This window comes from Herpailurus yagouaroundi, unplaced genomic scaffold (genome assembly GCF_014898765.1).
Source record: "Herpailurus yagouaroundi ecotype Mexico unplaced genomic scaffold, PumYag 159, whole genome shotgun sequence".
NCBI classification, from domain to species: domain Eukaryota; kingdom Metazoa; phylum Chordata; class Mammalia; order Carnivora; family Felidae; genus Herpailurus; species Herpailurus yagouaroundi.
The window spans coordinates 12,285,410-12,292,088 of record NW_024412400.1 but is presented as its reverse complement, the minus strand read 5'-3'; positions in this window follow the sequence as shown (position 1 = coordinate 12,292,088).

Here is a 6,679-nt window from a genome sequence, read left to right as displayed (position 1 = left end):
GAATCATGGAAAACATACTTTTACCCCGTTTTAAATTTTTTTGTGTGTCTTTCACATCTACCTGTACTCATGAATTTCCCATTCTTGCATTGCCATTTTTCAGCATTAGGAATATTGGTGCAATGAATATCTTTATATAAGTTAGCATTCGTATATTTTCCATTTCTTTAAAATAGATGATAAGAGCTGGGGCACCTGGGTGGCTCAGTCCGTTGAGCATCTGACTTCTGCTCAGTTCATGGTCTTGTGGTTCGTGAATTCAAGCCCCGCATCAGGCTCTGTGCTAACAAATAGTTCAGAGCCTGGAGCCTGCTTCAGATTCTGTATCTCTCTCTCTTTCTCCCCCTCCCCTGCTCATGCTCTGTCTCTGTCTCTCAAAAATAAATAAATGTTAAAAAAATTTTTTTTTTTATTTTTGGGACAGAGAGAGACAGAGCATGAACGGGGGAGGGGCAGAGAGAGAGGGAGACACAGAATCTGAAACAGGCTCCAGGCTCCGAGCCATCAGCCCAGAGCCTGACGCGGGGCTCGAACTCACGGACCGCGAGATCGTGACCTGGCTGAAGTCGGACGCTTAACCGACTGTGCCACCCAGGCGCCCCCCAAAATTTTTTTAATAAAAATAAAATAGATTATAAGAAGTTATGAGTATTTTCACGGGTCTTGTCATCTCTGTCGAAAATACTTCCCAGAGTAATTGTGTCTGTTTATATTCCCACTAACAGTACACAAGAACATGTGTTTAACAGCACATTCACCAGCTTTACATATCATTGTTTTGTTAATTTAATATTCTGTGATTGTACATCATTAATATTTGCATTTCTTTTATTGATAAAAGGTTGAGTTTTTTTCATATGTCTGTTTAGAGATTATACTTTTATCATTGACAATTATCTGTCATGGGGAGGGAAACAAAATATGAGAGACTCTTAAATGTGGAGAACAAACAGAGGGTTACTGGAGGTATTATGGGAGGGGGGATGGGCCAAATGGGTAAGGGGCATTAAGGGATCTACTCCTGAAATCTCTGTTGCACTATATGCTAACTAACTTGGATGTAAATTAAAAACAAAACAAAACAAACAAAACAACTAAGGGACAAATCCAAAAAAAAAAAAAAAAAAAAAGAAAATTATCTGTCATGCCCTTTACATATTTATCTATTACACCTAAATGATTTTAAAAATTATAGTATTTGCCATACTTTTCCAGCTTTTATTTCCCTCTTCGTTTTGCTAATGTGTATTTAATATATACAAATTTTAAAATTTGTATGGAGTTAAATCATTCACTCTATTTCCTTATGAATTCTCCTGCCTTCATATTTCGAAAGCAACCGTCTTTCCAAAAAGCCAATAAAGAACCAATGCTATTTTCTTAAAGATTTTCTGTGACATTATCTTTTAGTAATTATTTATTTTGTCTAGAATGTATTTAGGTGTATGGTGTAGGCTTGAGGGAAGATTATTTATATTTTCCCTTGGAATTTTTTTAATGTTTATTTATTTGAGAGAGAGAGAGAGAGAGAGCACAAGTGGGGGAAGGGACAGAAAGACAGACAGAGAATCCCAAACAGGCTGTCAGCAAAGAGCCTGATGTGGGGCTCAAACTCACAAACTATGAGATCATGACCTGAGCCGAAACCAAGAGTCAGACGCTTAACTGATAGCCACTCAGGTGCTCCGGAAAGATCATATTTTTTCTAATTGCTCAAGAGATACCCCAAGATCATTTAATGTGGAGATGAGGGCAAGAAACTCATTTATGATTGATTTGTGTTATTTCCATCAGGATCCAGTATATTTGTCCTTGTAATAGAAACTACTTCTGTACTATTTTGCTCCATTATCCAAGTTTCAGTGCAAGGCTGCTATAGATACTGTTACTTCTAATTAATGTTAATACTTCTCAATTCCCAGAATTTTCGTTAACATTATGGCTTGTTATTTGTTGGTGGTGGTGTTTGTTTTCTTCATGCTGTTTTTGTTCTCATTCATTTTTTTATTAGGAAAATATTAATAATTCAGCATATACCCAGGCCTATACCATATATCCAGACTTCATAAATGCACTGGTTCTGAATTTGATTCAGAACTTAGCCTTTCATTTGAAAAAGAAACAAAATACTATAAACGTCACCACAATCTTGGTAGCTGTCCTTAGTTCCTAATCCCTGTTCCTACTGATCTTCCCAGGTCCCCCTCTGTTACGGCTTAAATGTGGATCTTTCCCATCTATGCATGTACCTGTAATCGAGTGTTATCTCCTGTGTATAATTTTTAATTTCCAGAAGTGGAACTGTATACGTGTTGTTCTACTTCCTTAATTTCTTTACTTAAGATTATGTTTTTGAAATCCATCTATGTGGATACATATCAATCTTGTAGTGTTTATCACGTTAAAGTAATCAAACAAAGATGCCAACAGATTGAGGTGGCTGAAATGCCTTGGGAGTCTAGTAGGCAAACCAAAACTTAACCCAGAGTTAATTCCTATAAATGCCTCAAGGTTAAAAAGAACAACCAATCATAAACAGCAAACCAGTCTTTCCTAAATAATGCAATCACTTAAGCTGTAGCCAATCAAATAATTTCCTTTTCTGCTTCTGTGTCTTCTCTATAAAAATCTTACCTCTAGCCCTCGTTGGTAGAGCACTCCTAACTACTTTTTATTTGGTGCTGCCCAGTTCAAAATGATACTTGTTCAAATAAACTTCAAAATTTTAATGTGCTTCAGTTTATCGTTTAATACACATAAATATACCGCAATCTTTTCATTTACCTTGCTCAAATACCCTGGGTTTTGGGTTTTTTTTTTTCCAATTTTTTTCCAATTACAAAAGGCCGAGTAGACAGTATTGATCTATTTTTATTAGAAAAGAAATGATAACAAAATTAATTAAAAGAAGTAAAATAATTTAAAGTATGAAATTCATCAGAAAATATACAGACTGAGCATAACTAGTGAGAAATAGAATAAGGAGAAATTAGCGTAATTATGATCCCCTCCCCCAAGGTGAGAAAAGGTCTACCAGTTTAAATGCTAACAACATACGTGCAGGATCTGTATGCTAAAAACTGTAATAAATTGATAAAAGGAATATAAAAGACTGGTGAGGAGGAAAACATTTTACTCTGTCCTTCAACATTCCTCTAGCTGGTCTAAGAATCAAATGGACACACAAAACAGACTAACGGGAAAATCAAACAAAAGTTTAACAACATTGATATCTCCTGTATTCACAGGAAAGACCCAGGAAAGCTGAATAACCCCTCAAAATGACTGAGACAATCACCTTAAATACCATCTCCAGCTAAAGACAAAAGATGACGATGTTGGGGGTGGGAAGTCAGTTATGAGAGGTCACCAAGAGAAGCACAGTAAACACAGGTAAGGATACTGTGCAGATTAAGTCCTTGCCTTTCCCACAGATCAGGGTTTCTAGATTTAGAGTCATCCCCCTCTTCCTGGTACAGAGGGAGACACCCTTACAAATGAAGATTTCCCTTATCCATGTAAATGTCTCTTATAAAAAAATGTAACTTCTATTTGGTTTCCAGAGCTTCGCTTTTGTCTACACTTGCTTAAAAATAACCAGCTAAAAATAATCAATATGCCAAAGAGGTATATCTTGAAATACCAACATTTGCTCCCTACAAGACAAAAATAATTGGAGCACTATGCTGGGATCATGAATCGGCAGACTCAGTATCATTAAGACATCAGTACTCCCCAATTTGATCTGTGGATTCCACACAATCCAATCAAAATCCTAGTGCCCCCCCTCCCCTTTTCAGTAAACATCAGCAAGAAGATTCTGAAATTTATATAGAAATGCAAAGGAACCAGGACAACCCAAACAATTGTGAAAACAAACTAGGTTGAAGGGTAGACTATCTATTTTGAAGACATACTATAAAGCTATCGTCATCAGAATAAACAGCCCAGAAATAGACTACACAAATATAGGCAACTGATTCTTGATAATTGGTGGGGAAATCTAATAATATAAATAAAATCTCTTGCCAGCCCATACAAACCTATCCACAAGGGACAAGAGGGGAAAAAAAAAAACCAGTTTTATTATTGAATAAGCATTAACTCAGAGTGTAAGACACATCTAAAGAGATTATAAAGACAGAAAGAAATCACATCTCTTTATATAGCAAAGCAGATACAATTCGTTACATACATGTTAATTGTCTTTATCAAAAAGGAAAAATAAAACTTCTCACATCTCTGTGACAAACAGAAATTTACAACTTGAAGTCAAGCGCTGGAGCTGAAACTCCCACAGAGGCAGGGAGACAAGGTCATCCTTCTTGATCTTTGCATTTCAAAGAGATAGCCCATGCTTCTGAAGAAAGAAATCTCTGGAACATAAAACTGGCAAGAGGCTCATTTAGCTTTTAAAAGGACTAAAATGCATTTCAAAGAAAACAGAGAGAGCATTTATAATTTCATATTTTCTAAAGGAAAGGCTAAAGAGAAAGGAGAACAACAAGTTCTCTTCCCCTTTTGGTATGAGGGAGGATTTATTTATTTATATTCGTATTTGCCCTAACAAATGTACAAAGGCAATTCAATGGAGAAAAGATAGTCCTTTCAACAAATGGTATTAGAAAGACTGGATGTCGTTATGCAACATAAATAAACTTCAATATATACCACACAGGTTATAGAAAAATTAACTCAAAGTGGACCATAAATGTAAAAGTAAAATTATAAAAGTTCTAGGAGAAAAAAAATCTGTGTGACTTTAAGTTTGACACTGAATTTCTTTAGACGTGATACCAAAGGCATGACCCATAAAAGAAAAATGGACAAACTGCAGTCGGTCAGAATTTAAACTTTTGTTTTCTGAAAGTTATTGGTCAGGAAATGAAAAGATAAACTGAGAGTATGGAGAAAATATTTTTAAATCTTATTTATGAGGGACAACTTGTATTCAGAACATATAAAGAATACTTGACACTCAACAATAAGAAAACAAACAAAACAACAACTATAAAACACTCCAAAAACTGGGCAAAAAACTGAATCGGAAATTCACCAGATAGAATAGATGGATGATATATAAGCATATAAAAAAGCTCAACATTATCAGTCATTAGGGAAATGCAAATTAAAACCTCAAAGAGACATCACTATATAAGCGTTGAAATAGCTAACTCAAGGGATCAAAATATGCCACCCCAAAATCTGCCACTTTGGCATAAGGGTAATTTGGAGCTGAAGGCAATTAAGAAATAGCAAACGTAGGGGGAATTCTCCGACCTTTTACTTTCTGCGAGAAGAAGGGCATAATTTTCCCTTTTGTAAAGGAAATATATCAACTGAAAAGATTTGAGTCTGTGGAACAAAACTCACTGAATAATCCTTACTTACTGTACATTTTGGAGTTGCCTTCTAGCCATTTACCCTTCCCTCCCCAGGAAGTCCAAACTTCCTTTTCCTTTGGTCTAATCTCTTCTCCACACTTTATCACCCTTTGTTAAAATTGTCTATAGACCTCTGGGTCAAACTGCTTCTTTTCTATGAAGCCTCCACATGCATGCAAAAGAAACCTTTCTCCTGCTAATCTCTTTTCAATTTAATTCACAGGTTCCAGTACTGAACATAAGAGGGTCCGGGAAATATTTTCCCCCTCCTTTACACAAATACAAAACTGATATCACTAAGTGCTAGTAAGACTCTTGAGAACAGAAAGTTGTACACATTGCTAGTGGAATGTTTGGAAAATCATTTAGGAGTTTCTTGTAAAGCTAAACATATACTTAGCATATTACCCAGCAATCCCCTCGTAAGCATCTACTCAAGTAAATGGAAAATTTATGTTCACACAAAAACCTGTACACAATATTTATAGAGGCTTTATTCATAATTTCCCCAAACTGGAAATAACGCAGAGATCTTTCAACAGATAAACGGGTTAACAAACCATGGTATATGCATACCAAGGACTACTACTCAGCAATAAAAATGCATGAGCTATTGGTTAACATAACAACATGAGTGAATCTTCAGTGCATTTTGCCAGATAAAAGTTGCTAGACTCTAAATGCAACATTCATATAATTCCATTTATACAACATTATGGAAAAGGGAATAATAGGAGATTACTGGTTGCTGAAATTTGAAGGTAGAGGAACTGATAAGAAGGGGACTACATAAATAAATTTTTAGGGTGGTGGAATTCTATTATAGTTTCAGATATTTGACTATATTTATTTTTTCAAAACCCATAGAAAAGTAAACTACAAAGGGAGAAATTTACAATATGCAAATTTTAAACTCAAGTAGGATGTCAGGATAACATTAAAGAAAAAATTATTCTGATCCTTGTTAAAATGGTAAGGAAGACTTTATTCAAGACTATGGCAATAAGAATATTTCAAAAGGGGAAATATTAGGTTCAACTTTGAATTGAAAGGTAGCTATGGATTGATAGCCAATGAGCAGAGTGAGGGGGGTCAGTGGACAGAAAATTACTAAGTGCAGACATCAAGGGTAGCATGATTCTTGCCTCCTGACCTAACAAAATTCTTGCTAACAGCAGATCAAGACTTAGATATCAAAGGTAGGGGATGAAGAACTTGGTCAGCTATCAAGTTGGGGAATTCTCTGTAAACCTAAGTCTAAAGTCAAAGCCTACTTGAGGGGCTCAGAGTGTCTA